At 37.0% G+C, this 27002-nt stretch overlaps 1 protein-coding gene across 7 annotated transcripts in view; it reads left to right on the top strand.

Annotated features, from left to right (window-relative positions):
* The window catches only part of R3HCC1L (R3H domain and coiled-coil containing 1 like), an 86223-nt gene that overhangs the window by 8098 nt on the left and 51123 nt on the right, over window positions 1-27002 (top strand). For 4 of the 7 annotated variants that reach the window (XM_036264775.1, XM_036264772.1, XM_036264770.1 and 1 more), the window contains exons 2-3: window positions 3440-3542; window positions 5461-5545. The gene's annotated coding sequence lies outside the window, so the exon portion shown is untranslated. The remainder of the gene's footprint in view (window positions 1-3439; window positions 3543-5460; window positions 5546-27002) is intronic. The other 3 variants (XM_036264776.1, XM_036264773.1, XM_036264774.1) reach the window with 2 other exon arrangements.

Genomic DNA, 27002 nt, shown 5'->3' with positions numbered 1-27002 from the left:
GCCCATAACCTGGGCATGTGCCCTGACTGGGAATCGAACCGGTGACCTCTTGGTGCATGAATTGACACTCAACCACTGAGCCACACCAGCCAGGCTATTTGTTTGTTTTAAAAATCACTTATTCCTGTGTAATTATGTCTCATACAAGTGGAATGATAGGTAGCTGGAGATAAAATTAGAGCTCAAATGAAAGATAAGACATACAGAAGATACGGTGTTTTAGAATGTTTGGCCTAGAACTTAGTGAGGTAAGAGCAGAAAAGACCAATGATGGCATATTGGGGGAATACTCATAGTAAGGGAGTGGATGGCATAGAGGGAGCCCGCAAAAGAGTAACAGGAGATTGTTTAGAGAAAGAAAACAAGGAGTGTGATTAGTATAGAGGTTATATTAATTAGGATTAGATTTGGTTGCAACCAAATAACAGAGACTTAAGTATGATAGAAATGTATTTTTCTCATTGTCAGGAATTCTAGAAGTAGTCCAAGACTGGTATAATTTGTCATGGGGTCATGGATTCTGGTCTACAATATTATTATGGTCTACAATAAATACTAGAGCTCCAGCCATTTTATTTGCATTCCAACTAGCGGAAAGGAAGGAGAGAAGAACATATCTCCCTCCTTTTAAGGATACTTCCTGAAAGTTATATACTATATCACTTTTGCTCATATTCCATTGGTGAAACTTAGTCACCTAACCAGCCACATATCCCTGCTGGAGAGGTTGGGAAACAGACTATTTTGAATGGTCAGTGCCTGGGAATAAAGAATGGGAACAATGAGGATAATCCAAGGGTATCTATGAAAAATATAGAGCAGGTAACAGAGTTGTCTTTAGGACATTTTAATTCATTATTAGTAATCCTTGATAGAGTTTCTATACTTTAGGAAACTATGAGTATAAAACTACTTTTGTCAGATTGCATCAAGAGTACTTTGTTTTTAGGATTATTAGTCTCTTGTAAAGAAAAAAAATATATGTGTGTGCGTGTGTGTGTGTGTGTGTGTGTGTTCATTTAACATTAGTGTTGGCCAAAATTACTTCATATGGCAACATAGTGTAGTAAAATTGATGGTAAATAAGTTTCTGATAACCTTATTTTGTTATTTTAAGCCTATAATTTTACCTAGCCTTCTTATTCACTCTCCAGTTTAGTTGTTTTGGGCCAATATTTTTAATCTGTCTCAGTGCTTTTCTATTACTACTCTTTCTTACTGCTGTTAATTGTACTTCCCAAAATAGATAATTGAGCAAATTTAATTAAATGTGTTATTTCCACTCTCCTCATCATTAATGAATTTGTAAGTAAGGTCAGACCTACAATATTTCTAGTATTACAATTACTCAATTTTCTCTATCCACTTAATTGGTAATTATTTGCTTTAAAATTTTTTTATTTTTAAAGTTTCTGTATTTTGTATGTTTATGAAGGTCTTCCAACAAAAAATGGAGAACTCTTTTCCTAGGATATTTTGTCCCTTTTTAAAAATTAATTTATTTTGCCCTGGCTGGTTTGGCTCAGCGGTGAGAGCGTCGGCTTGCGGTCCAGAGAGACCTGGGTTCGGTTCCCGCTAAGGGCATATACCTTGGTTGCAGTTTGTCCCCGGCCCTGGTTGGGTCATGCAGGTGGCAACCACTCGATGTGTCCTTTTCACATCGATGTTTCTCTCTCTCTCTCTTCCTCCCACTCTATCTGAACAAAATATCAAAAAATGTCCTCGGGTGAGGATAAAAAAAAAAAATTAATTAATTTTTTGTTAATCCTCACTGGAGGATATTTCTTCCATTCATTTTTAGAGAGAGGGGAAGGGAAGGAGTGAGAGGGAAGGAGGGAGGGAGGGAGGATGGAAGGAAGGGGGAGAAAGAGAGAGGGAGGGAGGGAGGGAGGGAGGAAGGAATATTGATGTGAGAGAGACACATCGATTGGTTACCTCTTGCATGCACCCTGACTGGGGCTAGGGATCGAACCTGCAACCAGGTACATGCCCTTGACCGGAAATCAAACCTGAGACCCTTTGGTGCATGGGCCAATGCTCTAACCACTGGACCACACAGGCCAGGGCTCTTGCTCTTGTATCTTTTTATTTATTTTTCAATCTGGTTTTTGGTTCTTTTTCTTCCCTCAGTTTTTAAGAATTAAAAAAAAAAAATGTTAGGGAAATTAGCTCTTTATAAATGATATATGCTACAGTTTGCTAGTTGTCTTTTGTTTCTTTAGGGTGTGTATGTGTGTATTTGTTTAGACTTTTATGTATTTCAGTTTTTCATTGTATCTGAATTTGGCTAATAATTAGAAAACCTTTCCCTTTACCCAGGGTAAAGAGGAATTTACACATTTTTCTCTAGTACTTCTATGATTTTAGTTGTTATGTTTGGATCCCCAATTCATTTGGAGTTTTTTTTTTTTTAAGTGAATGTTGTGTGAACTTTGAGTCTTTTTACAAATGCTAATTTGTGGTCCCAGCATATTTTCTTTAACAAGTACAGTTTACCACAATGTTTTGAGATGCCATCTTTATAATATATTAAGTTTCTATTGAGTTTATTTCTGGACTTTCTGTTCTTTTGCACCAGTCTGTCTATTCCTGCACATTATCACAGTTTTAATTATAGTATATTAAGGACTGGCTTCTAAAATTTTTACTGTTTAATTCGCTACATGTTTGTTTTTTCTGTTGCACTTCAGCTACTTTAACCACTAACACCGGCTGGGCGAAATTTGCCATTTTTATAAAAAACTAGTGTGTTTCATAGATCTTTATGTCAATATCTGTAGAGCTACATTATTTTCTTTAATGTCTTTGCTTTTCATGGTATAGATGTACCATAATTTATTTACTCTGGCTCATATAGGTAGACATTAAAGTTGTTTATACTTTTTTATTCTATATAATTTTCAGTCTACATTCACCAAAACAGGACCTTAATGCTTTTTTAACAATCTTTGTCAGTTTGATGGGCAGGAAAGAATATATTTATTTTTTATTTCTTTGCCAATTGAGGCGTATTTTTTATTCATCTATGCAAACATCCATTCAGCATATTCTTACTGAGCATTCACCATGTCCATCCTGTAAGAACTATAGTAATGACTGAAAGTTGAATCTCTTTTTGTGTTTTTGATCATTTGTGTTATTTGTTTTGTATCTCTCACTTTTTTTTTGTGGCAGTTAATAGATGTTTCTGCCCCCTCAGGCCAGTTCTCAGAAGACTGAGAATGAGAAATGACATTTTTTTATTTTGTATAGTTAGTGAGCTTCTAAAAAGTACTTTTGTTTGTGTGTATTTATTTTCATTGCACAATCTGTGGTAAATCTCTGTGTTAAACTCTTAGTATTTGCGAAATGAAATAATGTAAGTTAAAAACACAGGTTTCAAAGAAATGTTAACTATATTTTTATTAAAATAACTTTTATTATTATTATTATGTTCCAGGTGAGGCTGCTGCATCTATCAGAAGGAAACTTTTGTACCATTTTTCTTCAGACAGAGTCTATTCTACAGTTTTCTTATTCAAAAAATAAATGTCACTTATTTGGTAAGTCAATAAAGTATACTTATGCATATTAAAAAGATTTTCAGTTGATTTTTAGGGAGAGGAAGGAAGAGGGAGAGAGAGAAATACTGATGTAAGACTTAAACATCTATTGGCTGCCTGTTGCACATCCCCTAGTAGGCATTAAACCTATAATGACTGGGAATTGAATTGGCAACCTTTCAGTGCTCGGGATGATGCCCAGCCAACTGAGCCACACAAGCCAGGGCTCATGCATATTTCCTAGAAATACTGTTCATTTACTCTGAATATTTGCTTGCTTATATTTTGTTTCTTCACTGTCATTTTATTTTGTAGCTCATGTGAAACAAGTTTGAAAGTGGCAACAGTTTCCTAAAAGACTTGGGCTCTTTGGAAGATTTTTTTGCTTTTATTCACTGTCTTTTTTTTTTTTTTTTTTAATATGTTTTTATTGATTTTAGAGAGAGAGGTTGAAACACCAATGAGAGAGAAACATCGATCAGCTGCCTTCTGCACACACACTGCTGGGGATCGAGTCCACAACTCGGACATATGCCCTGATTGGGAATCGAACCAGTGATCTCTTGGTGCATGGGACAACGCTCAATCCACTGAGCCACACTGGCCAGGCTTCACTGTCTTTCTTAATTTTGGTGTTTGTTGTAAAGAGAACGGGCTGGTTAAATACTGGAATTAGTTCTCAACTTGAATTACTAAGAGAGCTTTGCTTTCTTCAGTCTCTTTCCACTGGAAAAACAGAATTAACATCCTTCCTTTTAAGCTCTAGCTTTTTTATAGTTCACATAGGGATAGGCAAAGATGCATTGTTATTGTAAGGGTTAAAGAACAGATAATTAAGTCTTTAGTAAAGCATAATGAGGCCCTGGCTGGGTAGCTCAGTTGGTTGGAGTGTCATCCCAATGCTCTTGGGTTACAGTTGAGGCATGTGCAGGAATCAACTGGTGGGAGCATGGATGGGTGGAACGATAAATCAACGTCCCCCCCCCCCCCCTTAAAAAAAAGCCCAAATAAATCTGTCAGAGAACTTGGAAATGAAAATCATCTGGTGGGAGCATGGATGGGTGGAACGATAAATCAACGTCCCCCCCCACTTAAAAAAAAGCCCAAATAAATCTGTCAGAGAACTTGGAAATGAAAAATAGATATCTAGTGAAACTGATTTCAGTTTTTAAATATTACTCTGTAGGTGTTTATTTTTTATTACAATTTTTTTTGAAAGAAGACTTAGTAAGTTGGTAGGACCTGCTATTTTGTGAGAGGGTTTTCTTTTTTTTTATCCTCAACCGAGGACACTTTTCCACTTTTTGTTCAGGTAGAGTGGGAGAAAGAGAGAGAGAAACATTGACGTGAAAGGGACACATCAAGTGGCTGCCACCCGCACAACCAACCAGGGCCAGGGACAAACTGCAACCGAACCCAGGTCTCTCTGGACCGCAGTCCGACGCTCTAACCTCTGAGCCAAATCGGCCAGGGCTATTTTGTGAGAGGGTTTTCTAACCCATATTCTCCGATGATATTTTCAATCTATTACAGCTTCTGACTCACATGTAGCCAGTGGTAACTGGGAAGCTGATGTGTAGGGTAAAGGCTTTACTGGCACCAAGAGGGTCAGTCACAGCAACTGTCAGAAGATAATTGTACTTGTGTGCTGCTGAAGTATGTGGCAAAAAAACTGAATGGAAACTATAATGAAATGATATTGGTGATGTGCAGAATTTTCTTTTAAATAAGATTTTTCACAGCAAGTTCTGAGAGGTAAATGTTGATGTTGAGAGCTCAGTTTAAAGTATTCTCAGATAGAATCAAAGAATGAGGAGCCATGGGCATAGAAAAGGGGAACGAATATTCTCCTTTGATATGTTTTTGGTAGATTCTTTGCTTTTGCTAACATCAGAAAGCTGACTTCTGATGTTCCTAGATGGTGTGTATGTCTGATATGAGTAGAGGCTTGGGATTTCATTGTGCATGACTCCGGAATGTCCCAGATCTCAGAGCAAACCAAAGTGAGTTTTAATCTTGGTTATTTAAAATCTCCTTGTACCTGTCTTATTAGGAGCATTATTTTTTTAAGAGGAAACTAATTTGCAGCTGGCTATAAAGAGTGACATTGTGTCTGGGAAAATGCTGTACTGACACACTGCACTGTCCCACAAGAGTACTTCTCAAGTCCCCGAATGCAGTGCTGACAATCTGTGACAGCCTGTGAATTATTGGGTAGCAGTTGGGGGAAGACAGCAGAGTGAGGTGGTTGCATGAAAGTTACAGAGGAGATGGAGAGGGAAAGAGATGAGAGAAGAGCAAAGCAGCTCAGGTTCTGTGGACAGTTTGAATGGAATCTATACTTGTTAGCTCTGCTGATAGGATAAAATCAACAGTGTGTGTGGGTTTTGGTGGGATGGAAATAGTGTGTTTCACTTTTCCTTTCAAGGTATTTCATTCTGTCATCAAACTGTAAGGTTAGGTGTTCTTTTGATGAGAGTATGGATTGGATAGATTTAAAAATTTTGAAGAGACTAGAAATATCACTTCATGCCAGGAAATGAGACTGTAAAATCATGATACTAGGGATATAGGGCTTATCTTTTCAAGGCATTATTGCAGTGGTAGTTAGGCCATTTACCATATCTAGAGCCAAAACAATTGGGCTTTTATCTCAGACAAATGTATACCCATTTATTTATTTTACATGTATGTGTGTGTGTGTGTGTGTGTGTGTGTTGTATGCATATACTACTAGCTGTTATTGTTTCAGAGACAGTCAGCTATAGCAGTCTTCATCAGATATCAAGGCAAGAATTTCTGGATATTATTTAGATCGTGGAATAGAATTTAATGTTGGGGACAGATTTTGGTTTATTTTTTTCTCTGATTATGAGAATGGTTATGCAAAGTAAATGTATTTGATGGTTCTCCTGGGTATCATGAATATGAGATTAGACTTGGAGCACATTGTTTTGGAGCCCATCTCTCCTCTTGGTCCTGTTTCTGGTTTTTGGTTAAATATGTTACTGCTTGGTTATTAATACCATTGGATTAAGTAAGCATAAGAGAGGTGTCATTGTGAAGATTGTGTGCTGTCTTATCATCTCTATACTGATGATCCATATTAAAAAGATGCCAGGATAAATGAAAGGGCAGATGGAGTAAGGGAAGATATGGAGGAGGTCTAGAATCACTGTAATAGTATCACTTCTCAGGAATTGTCTGTAGGGTCCTGACTCAACTCTCCATTGCCTAGGATATTGAAGTGCCTGAACCTAGTGTTGGAGGCCCTCCAGGCTGAAAACAGTCTTTCTAGCAGAATCTTCCACTACTTCCCAACACTGAACCTTTGACTCTAGACTAGTTTCTATAACTCTCTAAAGCCACACTTTTTGACTTATTGCCTCTTCATATTGTTTAGTCTGTTCCTTTTACTTGGAGTGCCTCTCTTCAATTTTCTGTCTTACGATGTGATTGTAAGGAAGACATCATAAGGTATATAAATGTCAATCACTATGTTGTATACCTTCAACTAATATAATATATGCCAGCTATACTTTAATCAAAAATAAAATAAATTTTAAAAATGAAGGTCTGGTTCCAATTCCATCTACTTTATAACACCTTCAACCATTCTAGTCCATTAGTGATCTCTCTCTCTGGGTTTTTATCATTTACTGCTGTTCTCTTTATTTGGCAGTTATATATTACCTTAAAACAACTTATTTAAAAAAATATTTCTTATCCTCCCAGTTAGATAGAGACAACTTAAGGGGGGGGGGGGGGGAGAGCTACATTATTCACGTGGTTCAAACTGTGTTATTACTTACAGTCCTACTTGATAATCTCCACTGCCCCCGCATAGATCTTAGTAGAGTATGTGACTTAATCTTTGTTTGACTGTGAGAAAATGCAGTTATCTATTGTTAGTTTTACCAGCCTTTAACATTTATCCTCCTCTTTATATTATAGGAACAATAGAGAGATTAGATTGCAGTTTAAGTACCTCTGTCATGTTTGTTCAGTAGATTATTCTTTGAAAGCTGTCTTTAGCACTCTGTACTGGCTCTCTGATTTTTAAAGAACCATTGTTCTGAAAATATTATGTTCTAAGGTAATTATTAGTTATTTTTTTAATTTTAATTGATTTTTTTAGAGAGGGGGAAGGGAGAGAGAGAGAAACATCGATTTGAGAGAGAAACATCGATTGATGGATTGCCTCCTGCACCCCCTACTGGGGGTCAAGTGTGCAACCTGGGTATATGCCCTGACTGGGAATGGAACCGGGACCTCTCAGTCCCTGGGATGATGCTCAGTCCACTGAGCCACACCAGCCAGGCTGTTATTCTTGAAACTCTTATTTATTAATTATATAATATTTCTTTACCTGCTTTAAAGTCTTGTTTTTTTTCATTTCTTAACAGCCACATTTGGCCTTTACACTTGCTAGCAGAACTGCAGGGAGGGAGGAGATAGATACAGAGTTGTAACGATATCTCTAACATAGGGACTCCACCTCCTTTACAATTATTCTCTTTTGTTGCTGTTGCACTTTAGTGGGTTTTTAAAACTGTGCCTGCTTTGCTTTAACTCATGTTTTTAGAAGGCGTGTATTTGTAATTGTTAAGTGCAGGGACTTTAAACCAACACTAAAGCTGTAACTTAAGTTTTACATATCTCATCTGTAAAATTGAAATAATAATAGCTACCTCTTAGTATGTAGTTGGGATCAAATGAGATAATATATCTAAAATACTTAGCACAGATTAAGCCTGTGCTTTCAAAATTTACTTAGTGGTTTTATTAGCTGTAGTCTGTGTATGCAAAAGGGAGAAAAAGATCAAGTTTAATGCATGTCAAGTTTGAGGCACAGCCCCCAAAACCTTAACCATTTCAACTCTTTTTTTGTTACTGAAGAATATCAGTGTAGATCCAGAAGAGGAACTAATTTCAAATAAGTCTAGAAACATGACCAACCTTTGAGTGTGTAGTGAGGGAAAGACATTTAAGGAGGGAGTTTTTTCTCCCCCTCTCTCCATCCTTTTACTCCCCCACCTCACCAAAGGTAAATATACAGAGTAGGAAGCAGACTTTTCTCTCTACCTTTTTATTATATATTATATTGCTATTGTTCAGTTATATTAAAGCTTTGATCTGACTGCCTTTTGAGGTGGCCCATAGTAATAGGTGCTAACATTAAACTTGGTGAACCATGGGTTATCATATGAAAAAGACTAAGCTGCAGTTGGTGTCGATGCATGGCAACTATAGCTAATGGAGTATAAAATAAGTTGGGGACATGAATTGTGTTTTGAGAAAAACTTTTTCATGCCATAGTTTGTTTATGTATTTTAGTACCCCTAATATCCTATTGGAATCATGTGTCCTATATCTTGTATTGTCTTGATACTCAGATTTTTCATGAAATATTTCTTCCAGTTATATAAACTGTATTTGTCCAACTGAATACAGAGAGGCAAAGGCTATAATGTCCAATGCAGGCTAATAGTAGAATACTATAACTATTATATTGCTTAAGATTACGTTAAAAAAAATCTGCAGAAGATATGTGATGTACACGTTTCTTGTGTTTTTACATTCAGATTTGAAATGCACTCTACATTCTGCTTTGAAGCTTCCTCCAGTCTAAGAACTCTGTTACCAATTTCACTGGTCATTGTTCCCATGTTCACATGTGCCTCTGGAGAAAGGGAAGTACATAAAGAAGGATAATGTTTTGAAATGGTTGTGGGTGTTCTGCTAAGGAGCATAGAGATTATTCTTATGGGGAATCGAAGAGATGGAGTCCTCTCTTGACACCTGGTGAGGTTCTTTGCCATATGGCTTTGAGGGTGAGGCAAGGTGAATGAGGAAGTTTCAGAGACAGTAGTGAATTATTATTGTCAGCACTTTTAAGCCTGGAAGGTTATTGGGAATAGGCATGCCATGAAAGCATGAAAGTTCTTGTTAGTTTTCTTGTTTTACTGCAGCAGTCTTTGAACTCTCTTTGGTTGCTTTATATTTATGCAGATTGTAATTAAATTGTAAATACTTATGAAATTAATATATTATTGTGAGAGACCATTCTGCTGACTATCAGGTAGTCTAGTCTAGTAGTTCAGTGCAGGGTCTTTGAAATCTAACCAATACTTAAAAGCTGTGTGATATTGAGTTATTTAAGCTTCAGATTTCTCATCTGTAAAATTGGGATAATAATAGTTACCTCATAGTATTATAGTGTAATCATACAAGATAATATATGTGAAACATTTAGCACAGTCCCTGTCACATTGTAAGCACGCACTAAATGGTAGCTGGTTATTTTTTCCTCTTTCTCTTCCTCTGCTACTAATATTGGTACTACTCTACCACTAATTCACTTTTGCTTGTAGGGCCTAAACCTTAATGAAACAGAAAACATAATTAGACATGGTTCACAGCAGTAGATTTTGAAAAATATGTCATTGTTCTCTTAGGCATTGCTTAATAGATATTTCTTAACCAAGTAGAAAACTCTATAAAAAGACTATTTTTAATGAAAGGAAAGGATCTTTGTGTTCGCTTTAGATAGCCTTGCAAATGAGTATAAAAGATTGATTATTCTAAACCATATTTGGCTAATGCAAATAAAACTGCCTTTTTATGAACTTAGGGAGTTTATAGAAATAAAATAAGAGTTCAAAGACTTGTCAATCCTTATTATTCACCTAACATGAATTATTTTTTTCTGGGAAGTGCCTGTTTTTTTTTTTTCCTGAATCTTAGGAGAACTGTTTTATCTAGTGCTAAGAATAGTCATAGTAGAATTCTTGTCCAGTGTATGAGGCACATTTTTATGGGAATGGGATAGAAAAATCCTGATCATTTATACTAATGAAGATGAGCATTAGTATGGATAATACATTTGTTTTTTATGTGTGTTATGTGATTATTTTTGCAGCACAATTAACTTCCTGATTAAACTTTGCTCAGCTAGTATATCTTGAGCACATAGTGGGTGGAAAACTGATTAAGCAGCTATGATGGTGCTAAAACTACTAAGTTACCACTCAAATAGCTCTAAGTCTAAAATTTCTCAACCAAAATAAAGTTAATACAACATGATTTTCTTAAAAAAATTTTTTTTTATTGATTGTTAGGAAGGGAGAGGGAGAGAGAGATAGAAAGATCAATGAGAGAGAACATTGATTGGCCTCATCCTGCATGCCCCCCCCCCTCAAGTGGGGATTTGGCCCACAACCTGAGCATGTGTCCTGATTGGGAATCAAACCGGTGACCTCTTGGTGCACAGGACGACGCCCAACCAGTTGAGCCACACCAGCTGAGCCATGATTTTCTTTTTATAATAGATTTTTTAAATTGATTTTTAGAGAAAGGGGAAGGGAGAGGCAGGAAAGGAGAGCGAGAGAGAAACATCGATGTGAGAGCAGAGCATGGATCTGCTGCCTCCTGCATGCTTCCTACCTGGGATTGATCCTGCAACCCAGGCATGTGCCCTGACCAGGAGTCCAACCGGCAACCCTTCGGTACACAGGATGATGTCCAGCCAGTTGAGCCACACCAGCCGGAGCACAACATGGTTTTCAAAGGTCTTTTTTCAGCTATACGTTTATAAAAATTTAGTATGGAAATAGTTTGGCCATCAGGGAATGCAGCAGTGTCACATTTTGGCCACCAGGGAGGTGAAGTCCAATCAGTCAACTTGTCCTCTGCATTTGACCAGAATGTGGCATCCTTGGAAAAGATGGCACATTGCTCTTCTCACCATTTAGTTTAAGTTGTGGAGACTCTTACTTTCTGATTTTACTTGTATCAAATATATTTCTGCATTTATCTTTACAGCTGTCTAGCTAGTACTGGGACAGATACATGAAGAAGCAAGAAGAGTAGAGGTTTCTGGTTGTCAGGGTTTCATCTAATTTTGTTCTCTAAGATAGTGATTGGCTCTCAGATTATCCCATGGGCATGTTGGATGGCAAGCACAATAGTATGGATGACCAAATTTTATTTTTTTAATATTTTTTAAATTGATTTTTGGAGAAAGAAGAAGAGAGGGGGAGAGACAGATAGAAACATCAATGAGAGAGAAACATTGATTGGTTACCTCCTGCACACACCCCCACTGGTGATCAACCTGCAACCCAGGCATGTGCCCTGACTGGGAATTGAACCAGTGACCTCTTGGTGCATGGGTTGACGCTCAAAAATATAATAGAAAGAGCCTAGCACTTGTCATTGAAATCTAGGTTCCAGTCTTGCTTTGCTACTTAATATCCATCTAACCATGGTCCTTACAACTTCAGATCCTTAGTTTCCTTATTTGAAAATTTAGGACATGAAGTCTGACTTCAGTAATGTAATTCTAAGAATCTGTAAAAATGCTTTAATGTTTATGTGAAGGGCAGTACTATTCTTGATTTATTATAATTAAGTAGTATGCTGTATAAATAGCACAGGATTTCTTTTTTTCTAGGAACAGGCCTATAGGTGTTGTTAAGGCATAAGTATTAAAGTACACTACTGTTACAGCAAGGATGACAGTTGTCACTCCACTGAGACATTTTTCTGACCCTACAAATGAGTACAAACAAATCCTTTGAGTATTAGGCTCTGGGTGGCAACAAGTCAGTCAAGACAGGGAGGATTTGAAGCTAAGCCAAGCTGATTTGGGTTATAGTTGTCTGTGACGCATTTAAAGGAGAAGTCATTTGGGGATATGTGAGCTTAGAAAAATAGGACATGTGGGTTCTGGGACTCTATATCACAAAGCTGGAGTCAATCCATTTCTCCCAACCACATGAGTGGAAGTAACTTTGATACAGAGTCCAGTTATATGAGTCTTATTTGCTATCTGAGAGCACAGGATAATGTAGAAGGAAGAAAGAGGGCATGGAGTCCAAATAGACAAGCTGAAATGAATGTCTAGAAGGTGACAGAGCAAATGGATGCAGAAGTATGCTAGTGAAAACAGGCAAGGATTAGTTCTTATGATTTGATATGTACACAAGAGAGTAGAAGCCAGCCAGGCAAACTAGATAGAAACAGCATTTTAGGATTATGTGCAAAAGACAAAATTTTAATCTGTTCTGGTTTTAATGGTCCTTGTTGACATTGGTAGGTCCGCTTGGTATATCCAATGCTGTACACATTTGAGGTTAATGATTATATCACTGACAAACTCCGTGTGGTTTGTATGGTTCTAATAGCTTCACACTTTACTGGACACATTTTCACAGATCTTCTCACTACTACTGCAGAGTTCATTTCACAGAACTGGCTAGTAAAAAATTGGCAGGTAAGCTAGCTTTTCAAGTGCTCCTAGGAATGAAGCCCAGCTGTTCCCTTTGGGCTTTGAGCTGTTGGAATTCATTGGGTTAGCAGCTAGAAAGAGTGAAACTAACATTTTCAGCCTAGTTCTTGACAGCAAAGCAGAAGTGTTAGAATTTCTGTTTTAGAGGTTTACACTGCAAGTAACTTAACCTGATTGTGTGTCTTAATATTACTGGGCTTCTGACCACTGAAATATGGCTTGGATCGATGGTGGTTTGGAGAAAGTAGAAAGAGGGCTATCCATCATTCAGAGGCTCCATCTGATAATGCTGCTTTCACCAAGCAGCCATCTGTCCATCTATCCATCAGTAGGATGAAATGAGATTTAGCGGAACAGGCAGCCGTAACTCTGAGACACTTTCTAACCAACAATTGCAGTCCTTGCCCAAGTCTGACCACAAAGCACAGCACTGGGGTTTGGCAGGATGTGGCAGCAAGTGCAGTCTCATTCCCGTCACTGCCAGCCTAGAGGGTGTTCAATATGAGGATGAAGCACAGCCTTATTTTCCATAGCAGCCTTAGTTCCACAAAGTTGACTAAACTTGGGGTGACGATCAAACAGCAATTCTCTTTCAGCTCCACACTCTTTTACAAGTTGAGCAGACCCTTTGGGTGGAGATTTTTTTTTTTTTTGACTTGGCAAAGAAATAGAGTTAACTTGTGATTCATTTTGCTGGAATCCCACCACACAGTTTAGCCTTTAACCTGTATCTTATATTGGCAGAATGCTTTGTAAGTGTTAATGAATCAGGAAGACCACCTTTTTCTTAATTGAGGACGCTGTGAGTACTTCTGCTGTCAATTCCCAGTTTGTCATGGTAATGAGCTATGAGGCTAAATTAAGTTCAAGGATGATTCAGTGATTTTATATTATACAAAATTTGTTTTTCTCTTAAATAGAAATTTTTATGTAGGTTGTTAGGTAGTAAAAATTGAATTTTCTTTCTCTTCTCTCTACTCTTTATTGGTGGTGCCAGTATGAAAGGAAATAAATTGTGGACAGGAAAATTGGTAAAAGATTAGAAACAGGAAGCTGGATTGCCCCTAAAATGGATAATCAGACTCTGAGCACCGAATGTTTACTGTCATCTTCCTGGCTCCCTGCTTTTCCAGGGCACTGAGCCTTCTGTGAGCTTCCTGGTCAGGATAGCACTGTGCTAATGTTGTCCTGGTACTTTCCCTAATCATGGGCAGTTTCCTTGACTCTCCCCCCCCCACCCCCCAGTGGCCACTTCAGACCTCAGTTTCTGCTCTTTGTTCTGCAGCCTTGCTTTTCATTTCAGATTGGGGGAGGGGTCCAGGGAGCCTAATGTACCGGAGATATCTCAGAAATTAGTGCCTTGGATGAATTCCTGGGCCTATTGATCCACAGGCAGTTTATGCATCCTGACATTCATAATCTCAGTAGGCTGCTGATGTTCCTGATTAATGGGCCCAGGGGCTGTCCATCCGTCACTTCACATTAATTACTGAAGAGGTGTTTTTCCAGTGATTTACCTGACAGCGGGCTGTGATAAATACCCCTAAGCAGAGTGGGCAGTGATTAATCACAGGGCCACACCCCTCCCCCACTTACCCTTCACCCTAACCACAGGCCAGCATTGGGACCTGACCAAAGAGTGCCCCCTCCCCAAAGCGATCTATCTTCATAATTGTTTGTGGATGCATATTTATCGGGGCATGGGACCTGGCAGATAGCATTGTAGAATTTGTGCCAAGGATGATGAAAAATAAATCTTCCCAGTAGGAAGAGTAACTAGTATGTTTTTACATGGGGCAGAGAAGTGTATATAAGCTGCCTTTATGTTTCTTTAAAGAAATCTAATAGAAATATTGCCTACTGATATGCACGGTCTCAACACTGTGATAGTTGCTCTGCAAGCTTTAAAGAGAAGAGAAAGCGTAGTTTTTGCCTTTGTGATATTTGTAATCTATTTAGGGAGAATCTGTGAACAAATATGAGATATGAGAGAACATTTCAGGGCACTAGTATAATCACAGGAGGCTTGGTATAAAACTCCAGGGTTCCATTTCTTACTTTTGCCTTAGAAAATGAAATTTAGTTAAACACTGAAATATTTGAGTGTTTTCCATGTGTTAGGCACCATATTCAACTCTGAAAATATAAAGATGAATGTAATCCAGTGGTGATTTCACGGAGCAAAAGTCTAGTGCTCCGGCTTAAGTTTCTCAGGCTATAAAATACTCTTTTCCAGGAAGTTAAATACTTTAAATGAATTTAAAATTAATTTAAAATGTAAAGTAATTTAAAATTAATTTTAAATAAAATTCCACAATAATTTTTTTCCTCCGAATATTTACTGAGTACCTGTTGTGTTTCTGGGGATACAAGGAGCATGTGAGAAACAGTATCTTTCCTTAAGAAACTGTTACAGAGTGTGAGATGACATTTATAAATGAAACATTTAAACAAGAATATAAGGTAGTATATAGTGACAAATGAATACCATGGATAATGAATGCATAAGAAATCACAGAAGGGTGAAATCAATGTCTTCAAAAAAACTGGATTTGAGATAAGCCTTTTGAATGAATAGTTACTAGGATTCTATAAACTGAGATCATTCAAAGTGGGCATTTCAGAAGTTGGCATACCGTGAGGACATCCAGTGCAGAATGGAGGATTTGTGTCTGAGAGTGCTAGACATATGATTAAAACAATAGATTGACACCAAATTGTGGAGACCCTTGAATGCCAGCTAAGTCTAGTTTATATCTTGTAGACACTGGTAAGTCACAAGTTTATGAGCAAGAAATTATGAAAAAAGGTGTGTTTTAGAAAAAATTATTATATGTGGACATGCTTAAAGTCATTTGGACTTGCAGAGTATTTTAGGCTATTCTCAGTGCTCTCTTTTCTAAGGTTATTCAGAATAAAACTATCCAGATTAAAAATACAGCTTTATATTATCTCTCTGAGTGCATTGCAAAGAATTGTGTGGTTTGGTTATATATAGAGTAGATAACAGAGTTGCTAGTTAAAGGAGACTTAAGTTTCACAATCTTGACTAATGCAAAGTTGAATAAATCATGGAAGTTTTAAGTAATGACTTCAGAATTAAATTAGGAAAGACTATAGCCTCAAGTTTTAAGAAAGAAATTGATCTTTAGTCTTACCAATGTAACTTCATTAAGGTTGCACTAATTACTCACTGGCTTTAGATAGGTATATTTTAAAGCCAAGAATCAGAAATTAAAGAGTCAGTGCTCTCAAGTATATTTTAGTAGGATTTCTAGGAAATGTGGATTTTTTCCTTTTATTTAAAGAAAAGATAAAATTTATATACAATAAAATTCACCTTTTTTAGACTACATTCTGTGAGTTTTGACAAAAGCATACACTCATGTAACTTCCATATAATTAAAGTGTAGAACAGTATCATCAATCCAAAAATTCATCTGTGCCCCTTTGTTGTCAACTCCTTACCTGAACCTAAGCTTCTGGCAACTACTGATATATTTCTTGTCCTTAAATTTTGCCTTTTCCACAATTTCATATAAATGCAATTGTATTTCTCTAGTGATAAATGATGTTAGCATTTTTGAATGTGATTTTTTTCCATCTTTATAACTTATTTGATGAAGTCATATTGTCATATTGGTCATATTGTTGCTTGTTTTGGATATCGAGTTTTGAGAGTGTCATTATATATTCTGGTTAAAAGTCTTTTATCAGTTATGTGATTTTCAAATATTTTTTACCATCTGTAGTTTGTCTTTTCATTCTCTTAACATTGTTTTTAAAGAGCAGAAGTTTTTAATTTTGCTGAAGTCATTTATTGATTTAAATTTTTAAAAATTATGTGGATAGCCCTGGCCGGTTTGGCTCAGCGGTTAGAGCATCAGCCTGCGGTCCACAGAGACCCGGGTTCGGTTCCCGCTAAGGGCATGTACATTGGCTGCAGTTTGTCCCCGGCCCTGGTTGGGTCGTGTGGGTGGTGGCCGCTCGATGTGTCCCTTTCACATCGATGTTTCTCTCTCTTCCTCTCTGTCCTTCCTGCTCTGAGTAAAAAATGGAAAAATGTCCTCGGGTGAGGATAAAAAAAAAAAATTTGTGGATAATGCTTTTGGTGTCATATCAAAGGAATCTTTGCTTAACCCAAAGTCATAAAGATTTTCTCCTATATTTTTATTTTAGTAGTGTTATAGTTTTAGGTTTTATATATAGGTCTGTGACTTAGTTTTTATATCTAGTGTGAGATACGGATAAAAGTTATCTTTTTATTGTTGTCACAGATGAGTTTTTTATTGTTTTAGCACCATTAATTATAAAGACTATTGTTTTTCCATTGACTTTTCTTTGTATCTTGTTGAAAATCAATTGATTATATATGTGAATCTGTTTCTGGACTTTTTTCTTTTTAATATTCATCCTTTCTCCAGTAACCACACTGGTTTGATCACTTTATAGTAAGTTTGAAATCAAATAACTGTTCTTATTCAAAATTGTTTTGGCTGTTGTAGTCTTTTACCTCTCTGTACCCATTTTAGAATCAGCTTGATAATTTCTGATTGAAATCTAAAATCACTTTGGGGTGGTCTGGTGGAGAAGATTCTATGAGTGGGTGAGAATTCTCCTTGTTTCTGTGGTTACCAAGGCTTCTGTGTTCTCATGGTAGTCCACATTTGGCCTTTAGCAGTTTTTAAACCATTTAACTGAGTTCTTACTGGCTTGTATGGTGTCTAGCATTTACTACAGGTAAGGAAATGAGCCTGCCTATCTTCTTTCTTTAAATTTTGAGTTAGTTGCTTTTCTGTGATCTGACTTCTCTGATGTGTTAAGAAATTTATGATTTTGCACATTATCTACCTTTTATTTTGTTTTAAGGGTGGAAGTGGTATTCACCTTTCTGTGAAATAAGCAGAATCCTGAAGTCCCAGTTATTTATTTGAGATGTGATTTTGGTATGGGATTTTTGTTGATCAGAATATCATTTAAATCTGTCCCTTTCAGTTTCTATTCCCAAATTGTTTTGTTTGCTTATTCTTTCATTTATACATTCTACAAAACAACAACACAAAACAAGTCTGTGCTATATGCTCAGGCACTGTGATGAAGTGTTGGGGATACAATGATGAGCAAGAAGATATAATCCCTTTTCTAATAAGCATGTAGTGTGCTGGGGGTAACTAGACAATTAAAGAATTATAATAAAATATAAGAGCTGTAACAGAAGTATATGGCAGAGGCACCTAGTCTAATTTCAGAGAAAGAGCTATGGTGGAGACCTAGAAGTTATATAGAAATTAGTTAGATGGAGATGGTTAGGAGGCTGCGGGGGAGTAGACTAGAGGGAAGAGACTATGTAGAGGCTAAAATGGGGGGGAAAAAAAGACCCAAAAAAACCAGCAAATGGAGAGTTCAAGAATCTGAAAGATGTTTGACAGTTGTATGCAAGCACAGAGTTTATTCTTTTATTATTTATTATTATTTTTCTGTATGAACAGCTATCAAACTACTTTTGCCCCACCCTGTATAGCATATAAGTACAAAAGTGACAAAAACTAAGATAAATTAGGAAGAGTCATGTAAGATATGTTTAAAATCTTGATTTTATCACAAGCATTGAAAGGTTTGTAGGGAAATGTGTTTTAGCAGCTAATTGTTTTTAAAGGGTCATTCTGGAAGCAAGGTGAAGATAAATGGAAAGGAAGCAAAACAGAGACACCATTAGATGGGTTTTATAGTAACCTAGGCAGTTGGGTGTGTTGGTTTAACCTGGAGTATTATTAGAGATAGGGAAAACTAGACAGGCCAAAGACATACTAAGGTATGAAGATCAGTGGAATTTGTTGAATATGGAGAGTGAGGGGGAGGGAAGACTTGAAGTATGCCCAGTACAATAAAAATCTTGGTATGTTTCTGCAGAACCTTCAAATTTCCTTCCGAAAGTGGGAGAAAAGATCCTTGGTTTACTTTAATAAATACAACCATTCATGGCCCATGATTCATTGAGGTTTTGGGTGGAAGTAAGTTAGAAGAGGGGAAGAGGAAACAATTATCTAAATAATATGTAAGTCATGGGGAATAAAGTCCTTTTTCCTGATCATTTTTGAGTATTGAGAAAAACAGAAGACAGTTTGATTCCTTCAGTGTTGATGTTTAGCCTGTTGGCATATAAGCAAATAAAATCTGCATACCAGCTTCCTTGCTCTTTTGGAACAAAAATAGCATGTGTTGATCTTTCTCAAAGAGCTTTTCCATGCAGAGAGAAACTTACTATATTTAATCACATAATTTTCTTAGTTTTCCCAGATGTTTTTACTCAACATTTGGTGTGGTAAATAGTATAGAAACCTTTAGAATTTGCATTACAGAGTTCAAATTTTCTAAGACCCCAGAGTCACATAAGGTAGTGACCTCTACCACTAATAGCTATGGCCGGTTTTATACAGAACACAGTAGTGGTTGCCAACAGAGTTTTCATGATATTGGGAGGGCAAAGTCTAATTTCCAGAAAAGGGAAAGTTAGTAATAAAAAGCTTTTATATGATTCAAGGTTTCAAAAGTGGTTAAGGTGGGAAGGTATATGTGGAACCCATGAAGGTAAACTATTTTCTTTTACTTCTTAAAATAATGAATTTAAAAATAAGTATGGTATATTATTATGCTAAAGTTAGGCAGTTGTGATTTATAAAATTTAGAGTTGTTTTGTTGAGGATATACTCACTATGGGATGCAGAGTTGTGAGCAGTGAAGAGCTTGAATATCAGTCAAAGTTGGGTTTCAATTCTGGCTCCTGCACTTACTAAGCTAGATGTGTGACCTTGAGTGTTAGTTACCTAATCTGTAAAATGTTAATAATAATTATACGTACCTCAAGGACTTGTTATGATGTTTAAATGAGATAATATATGTGAACATTTAGCACAGTGCATCATTTATTAACTTCTTTTTTTTTTGTCCTCACCCAAGGACATTTTTCCATTTTTTGGTCAGATAGAGTGGGTGGGAGGGAGGGAAGGGGGGGGGGAGAGAGAGAGAGAGAGAGAAAAGAAAAGAAACATCGACATGAAAGGGACACATCGAGTGGTTGCCACCCACACAACCCAAACAGGGCTGGCGACAAACTGCAACCGAGGTATGTGCCTTTAGCGAGAACCGAACCTGGGTCTCTCTGGACAGGTACAGTTTTTTAAATTCAACATACTATAAGGTTTTCATAATCTCAGCTGCATTTATAGTCTTTGTGCTTTTCAGCATTTCTCGTAATCGGAATATGTCAGTGTATTAACAGTCTGTAAAAATGGGTAATACTTAAAAAATATAGAGCATCATTTCTTTGATGGCGACAGTACATTGTGGTTTCCCAGAATGAACCAGGTACAGAGAGACGGTAGGCCTTTAATCTGTCTCTGGTGTAATTTTGCTCTCATCACTAATTTGCATATAAGGCTTATTTCTGTAAATAGATATGTATTATAATGTGTCACATATACAAGTTAAAGAGTCTAAGTTACTAAGAAAATAGCTAATGAATTGAATTACAAAATAACACCAATAAAGAATTCTTAATTTTTTACCTAGTCACAGTCTCAAATTAAGAAGGTGAAACATCTGGATTAATATTGCTTTGTGTTAGCAACTTTTTTTTTTTTTTTTAGACAGAGTGGGAGGGAGGGAGGGGGAGAGAGAGAGGAACATTGATGTGAGAGAGGCACATTGATTGGTTGCCTCCCACACGACCCTGACCAAGGCCGGAGACCAAACGGCAACCGAGGTACATGCCCTTGACTGGAATTGAACCTGTAACTGCTTGGTCTACAGGCCGATGATCTAACCCCTGAGCCAAACTAGCCAGGACAGCATTTGTTTTTATATTCCCTTATTTACCAGTCATTATTCAATGCCATCCATGTGCCAGGAATGGTGCTGGGCAATGGAATGTAACAGTGATAAGGTATTTCTTGCTTTCAAGGAGCTCAAGGTATAATAGAGTCAGGTAAGGTAACAGTTTGGTATGACAGTGGGGAGCAGAAAATACTTATTCCACATTCACACAAGGAATATTTATTGAAGTCTACCATGTGCAACAGACATTCAGAGATCATTTAGGGCTGTATCTCAGAAGGAACAGTCCTAAATCATCCTTAGCAAGTAGATCTTCAAATGGCAAATGAGAGCCTTGGGTTTAGATTCACTGAAGGACAGGCATAGTCTAATTGTAGACAGGGCTAGACCTCTGAAAACTTTCTGATCAGCTTTGTTTGACCCACTGGTGTTCCTCTGGCTTTTTACTTTTATGGCTCAGTTGTATCTTTTGGAGCAGCTAGGTAGTTAAGGTTTCTGGTCTCTTAGACATCACCTGATTGGTGCATTTATTTTTAACTCTCTTTCCCAGAGGATTAACAAATATCAAAGTGTAGGGCACTAAAACACACTGGTATGTTCATATTGCCATTAGGCAGTTAGGAGCACAAACACCAGAGTCAGATTGTCTAGATTAGAATCAGCCACATTCTAATTCTTTGGCCTTCGGCATTTTATTTAATAATGTATATGCCTCATCTGTAAAATTGGAATGGTAATGTCACTTGGTAGGGTTGAGAGGCTTAAATGAGGATGTTACTATTTTGAATGACACCAAGTAAGTAATTAATATCTGGTTAGGGGCCAAAATAGGTGTCACAAAGTTCATATATTAAAGTTCATACATTTTGCTCAAATGAAAAGGATCTCAGATCATTACTTAGAATTAATTTCTTTCTTTCCTCCTTCCTTCCTTCCTTCCTTCCTTTCTTTCTTCCTTCCTTCCTTCCTTCCTTCCTTCCTTCCTTCCTTCCTTCCTTCCTTCCTTCCTTTCTTTCTATTTTGTATATAATTTGCACAGACTGGAATTTAACAATATTCATTAGATTGAGAGAAGGAAAAACTTAGCAAGAAGTGACATGTTGAAAAGACAGGAATAATAGAAAGCAGGTACTGTGCTAAAAAACAGTAATTTGGAGGTTGTGATGTAGTTGTGTTATGTGTTGGTGAGAGCAGCCTGTCACAATAAGGCCTTGATGTGTCACTTTATATATGGCCAGTTTAGCAGTTTGAATAGAGCTGTTTGTCTCCTCATTCTGTTTCCCATTAATGAATGTTTTCTGCATACCTTTGAGTAAGGTCTGCAGTATATAAGGTCCTCTAATAATATCTAGTTTAAAACCTTTTTTTCCTTTAGTCCAGTTATTTTAAAGAGCAGGCCTAGAGTAATCTCTTCAACTATAGACCTAATGTCACAGATTATTTTCTTTATTCTGTTAATTTAAATTGCAACATATATTTTATAAGCCTAGTTTGAATAGAAGTGAGAATAAACCTCCAAGTAGATGTAGGAATTATTTTGCATTTTCAAGTATGAAATATGTCATTGTATTAACTAGTGCAAGTTCATTTACGGAAGAATGCATTAAGAAAACTATAGGAGAATCAGTTGTGGTTCATTAGCAGATTTTATTGTTTTTAAAATATGAAGTCATTTCTCTGCTGTCCATGTATAATTTTTCATGTTATTATATTACACACAAGTGCCTCTATGTTGTGTGGGATCAAGTATATTTTAAAGTGAAGCTCTTTTGCCAGAGGAAGGACATTTTTCTTGGTTATTTGCAGAATGTGCCTGACATTGGGAGTGGAGGAGCTTGCAAGTGTGGAAATGGAGTATATTTCTAATTTTATTATTTTGATAAAGACTCTTGGTTAGGTGGTATAATCTTTTGATATTTTTTACTGATGTTTTACTTTCCATTTTATTTTGTTCTACAACCAAAATTCCAAATCATTTAAATAGAGAATTTTTTGTATCCCTGCTGTGAAAGTTTCTGATGTTGAATATGCTGTTTTAGTATAGTGTTTTTAAAACAATCAAGTGAAACAACTTAGTGAATAAATTCATTTTAAATTATAAGAGTCTAAATTAATCTGTTAAAAATGAAATAGAGCCCTGGCCAGTTTGGCTCAGCGGTTAGAGCGTCGGCCTGCGGTCCTGAGAGACCCAGGTTCGGTTCCCGCTAAGGGCACGTACTTCGGTTGCAGTTTGTCCCCGGCCCTGGTTGGTCGTGCGGGTGGCAGCCACTCGATGTGTCCCTTCATGTCGATGTCTCTCTCTCTCTCTCTCTTCCTCTCTCTCCCTCCCACTCTATGTACAAAAAATGGAAAAATATCCTCGGGTGAGGATAAAAAAAATAAAAATAAAAATAAAGTCTAAAAAAATAAAAAAATGAAATAGAATAAATTTTTAAAAATAAGAGCAGTGCAAATAGTATTTTGTGGAACTTTTTCAGTCACTTTATGTGTATGAATCTGTATGTACTGTGTCATGATGTGAAATGTTTTTAATGGGGGACCAAAAAAAATTGAATTTACTGCTACATTCACAAGATCACCCAGTACTCCAAAGATATATACTGGCATTGCTAAAGAAGCAGAATTTGTGTTCTTTAGATTGATTGACTTCAAATGACTGAAAAAATCCTAAACTTCTCTAAGGCAAAAATAACTTTTTTTTTTTATCCTCACTCGAGGACACTTTTGCATTTATCTTCAGATAGAGCAGGAGGGAGAAAGGGAAGAAGAGTGAGAGAGAGAAACATTGATGTGAGAGACATATTGACTGGTTACCACCCACACAACCCCAACCGGGGCCGGGGACAAACCGCAGCCAAGGCACGCGCCCCCAGCAGGAACCGAACCCGGATCCCCCCAGTCTGCGGGCCGATGCTCTAACTGCTGAGCAACACTGGCCAGAGCGCAAAAATAACTTTTAAGAAAGATGTTGAATACGTGAGTTTGATTTATGTGTAAATCCTGAGGCTCAAGGTGCCTTAACTGTCCTGAGGAGAATAATTGAGCAATTCAGAATATCATATTCTATTTAATACTCCCCTTGCATTTCTAATAAAGATGACAAAGCAGGAATTGATAGAATTTCTAATCTTACAGTTGCTAATTTTTGTTCTAGTATTTGAAGACTATAGTAAATATACTTTTATTATAGTTAACCTCCCCATCCTTCACTTGCATCATCAGTTTCTCTCCCTTCCTATCTTATCATTTTTCCTTACTTCAACTTTCTAACCCATTCCAGTGAGGTATTTGTCTCCCCAACCCTACTGAAATCATGCTAATGTCACCAACAACCTCTGTCCTATCAAAACCAGTAGAAAAATTCCCAGTTCTTTCTACTTGACCTTAACATTTAATGCAAATGATTGCTCCTGTGTTTCAAAAATACTTTCTTCACTTGGCTTCTGGGAAGCTACTTCTGTTGTCTTCCTTAGTCTCCTTTTCAGGTCACATTTCCTCCGCAGGTCACGGCTCAATCCCCCTGACCTATCTTTGTCACTTCTTAGAAGGTCTTACCCTGTTCCTTGGCTTGAATTTTTATCTCCAATTTTTGCACCGCCCCTGAACTTTAAACTTGTATATCCAATTGCTTTGTTAATAGCTGTACAAGATGTCCTGTAGGCATTCAAATTTAAAATGTCCAAATCACAGTTTTTGATTTCTCTTTTCCAATTTCCTTTTCTATCTTGGTAAATGTAACTGTAATCACTCAGATTGATCAGACGAAAACTCTGAGTTACTTGTCTCTTCCCTCCTTCACATCCCATGTAGTCAGTCCACTAAGGTTTTGTTAGCTGTGCTTTCAGAATATATCATTAATCCAGCCACTACTTGTTATTGCCCTAGACATGCTGCATGTCTGTTAGTTTATAGACTTCTTTACAGATTTCCTTTAACTAGCAACTCTATTATCTACTCCTACTCTTACCCCTTATAGTCAGTGCTTCACATTTTTGCTAGAATGATCTTTAGCAAAGGTAAGGCATATCATGTCATTCTGTTGCTGAAACCTTTCAGTGATTTCCCAGTACATTCAGAATAAAAGCTTTTGCTTTGGCCTGGAAGCCCATACTTGTTCTGGCCCTTAGCTATCTTACTGACTTATGTACCCCTTCTTACTCTGCTGTTACCACACCAGTTTTCCTATTATTCTTTGGACATTTCAAGTTTGTCCTGCCTCAGAACTTTTACACTTGCTTTTATTTTTTCCTGGAATTCTCTTTTCCCTACATAATTTGTGTGACTCCTTGACTCAATTTGAGTTATCAGCTTAGGTGTTAACTCCTCAGAGTGGTCTTCCCCACTTTACCAGATGGTCTTTCTTCTAAAATAGCCACACACCCCATCACTTTGATCTCTGTCCCTGCTTCATTTTAATCCATTGCCTTTATCACTATCAGATATTATATGTTTAAATGTGTTTGTTTATTTTTTTGTCTCCATCATTATAATGGAAGCTTCTTAAGGCCAGAGACTCTTTTGTTCATTGCTGTGTTCACAGTGCCTGGATGGGACTTGGCACATAATAGGTATTCAATAAGTGTTATGAAATGAATGAATGGGATCCCAAATCTTAATTGGATGTTGGGGTGCATCACCTATTGAGAAGTCTTAGTTGCCATGATTTAACATTTATTTAGTGCCAAATGCAGTGCTGTGGTATTGTAGATATAATGACAAAAAGTAACCTTACACTGAAGAACTTACTGTTTAGAACAGAGCTGGATATGCAAACACATACTGCAAAGCAATATGATAATTGCTTTAATGAAGATATATGCAAAGGTACATATATAGGGAGAACTTATAGGTAGGACCATAATATATCAGGGTGAGTCAGTGACAGAGTTATAGAGGAAGTCACCTTTAAGGTGAGAATTGAAGGACAGGTAGACTTTCAGGCAGGTATCTGACTGAGAAATAGTATGCCTTAAACCACAGAGGTGTAAGAAGGCAGCTGGGCATGTTTCTTTGTACTACCAGGAGCTGGGAATTGAAGAAATAATAAAGTCTGAAATTAGGAGTGGCAGGAGATGAGACTGGACAGATAGGCAGTTCTAGGAGTGGCAGTGGAGCTAGATCATGTAGGGTCAAATATGCTGTGTAAGGTACTTTAAAGTTTATACATGATAAAGAGCCACTGAAGAATTTTGAAAAAGGAAATGAGCAAATCTGATTTGTATTTTAGAAAATCACTGGAAGCAGTGTAGAAGTAGAATGAACAGGGCTTGGTAATTGATTGAAATGTCAGGGATAATGACTTCCAGGTTTCTGGCTTGAACAACTGGGTTGTTAGTGATATCATTCACCAAACTATGAAATTACAGAGAAAAGAACAGTGAATCTGTATTAGGGGATGCCTAGAATTTAAAAATATATAATCATCTTAGTGCTCAGAAAGCTATTGTTTTACTTGTGTCATGTAATACATTTTGTATATGATATTTAATGATAACATGCTAAATTTACTTTTCAGATATTTTTATTCCTTTACAGATGGACATATATGCTGCTGGATTGCTAAAGGATGTTGGCATCTCTTAGTTTTGCCAGTTTATAAATAGACTAATGAGAATAAGAATGCTTTTGATAGTATAGTAAAACAAAGGAAGTTGTTTTATTAACATACAAAGAAATGAATCTCAGTCTAGGGCCCTCCACAGTTTTAAACATATATAAAAAGCTCTACTTCAGGGAGGAAAAACGTTATGTTAGAGGAAATGGTCCTAAATTTGTTGAGGGTTACTTTTACCACATAGGAATGTTGTCTAATCTGTCTTGTTTTTTGATTTATAAAGTATAAGTAGACTTGACTTCTTTTGATGCTTTATTATTTTTTTAAGTTAGTTTGAATGCATATGGAACATTAAAATGTTTGTGCAGAGGTAAGTTTATGCAGTCATATTTGTTTAGTTGATTTCTTGGTTTGGCGTATTCCCTTGTTGCTAAAAGAGGAAAAATCTGAAACAGTCGAAGACACAAGAGAAGAAGCAGACTGTGTTTGTTCTTCTGGCACTAAGGATATGGCAAGATCTTAGACTAGGAAATATACACGCACCACACATGTAGGCCACATACATCATTTCTTTTTTCTTTTTTTTTTTATCCTCACCTGAGGATATTTTTCCATTTTTTGTACAGATAGAGTGGGAGGGAGAGGAAGGGAGAGAAACATCGACGTGAAGGGACACATCGAGTGGCTGCCACCCGCACGACCAACCAAGGCCGGGGACAAACTGCAACCGAAGTACGTGCCCTTAGCAGGAACCAAACCCGGGTCTCTCCGGACCGCAGGC

The sequence above is a fragment of the Molossus molossus genome, unplaced genomic scaffold (assembly GCF_014108415.1).
Source record: "Molossus molossus isolate mMolMol1 unplaced genomic scaffold, mMolMol1.p scaffold_m16_p_17, whole genome shotgun sequence".
Taxonomy (NCBI): Eukaryota; Metazoa; Chordata; class Mammalia; order Chiroptera; family Molossidae; genus Molossus; species Molossus molossus.
Note: the sequence above shows the minus strand (reverse complement) of the source record. Positions and strands in the feature narration are given on the sequence as shown.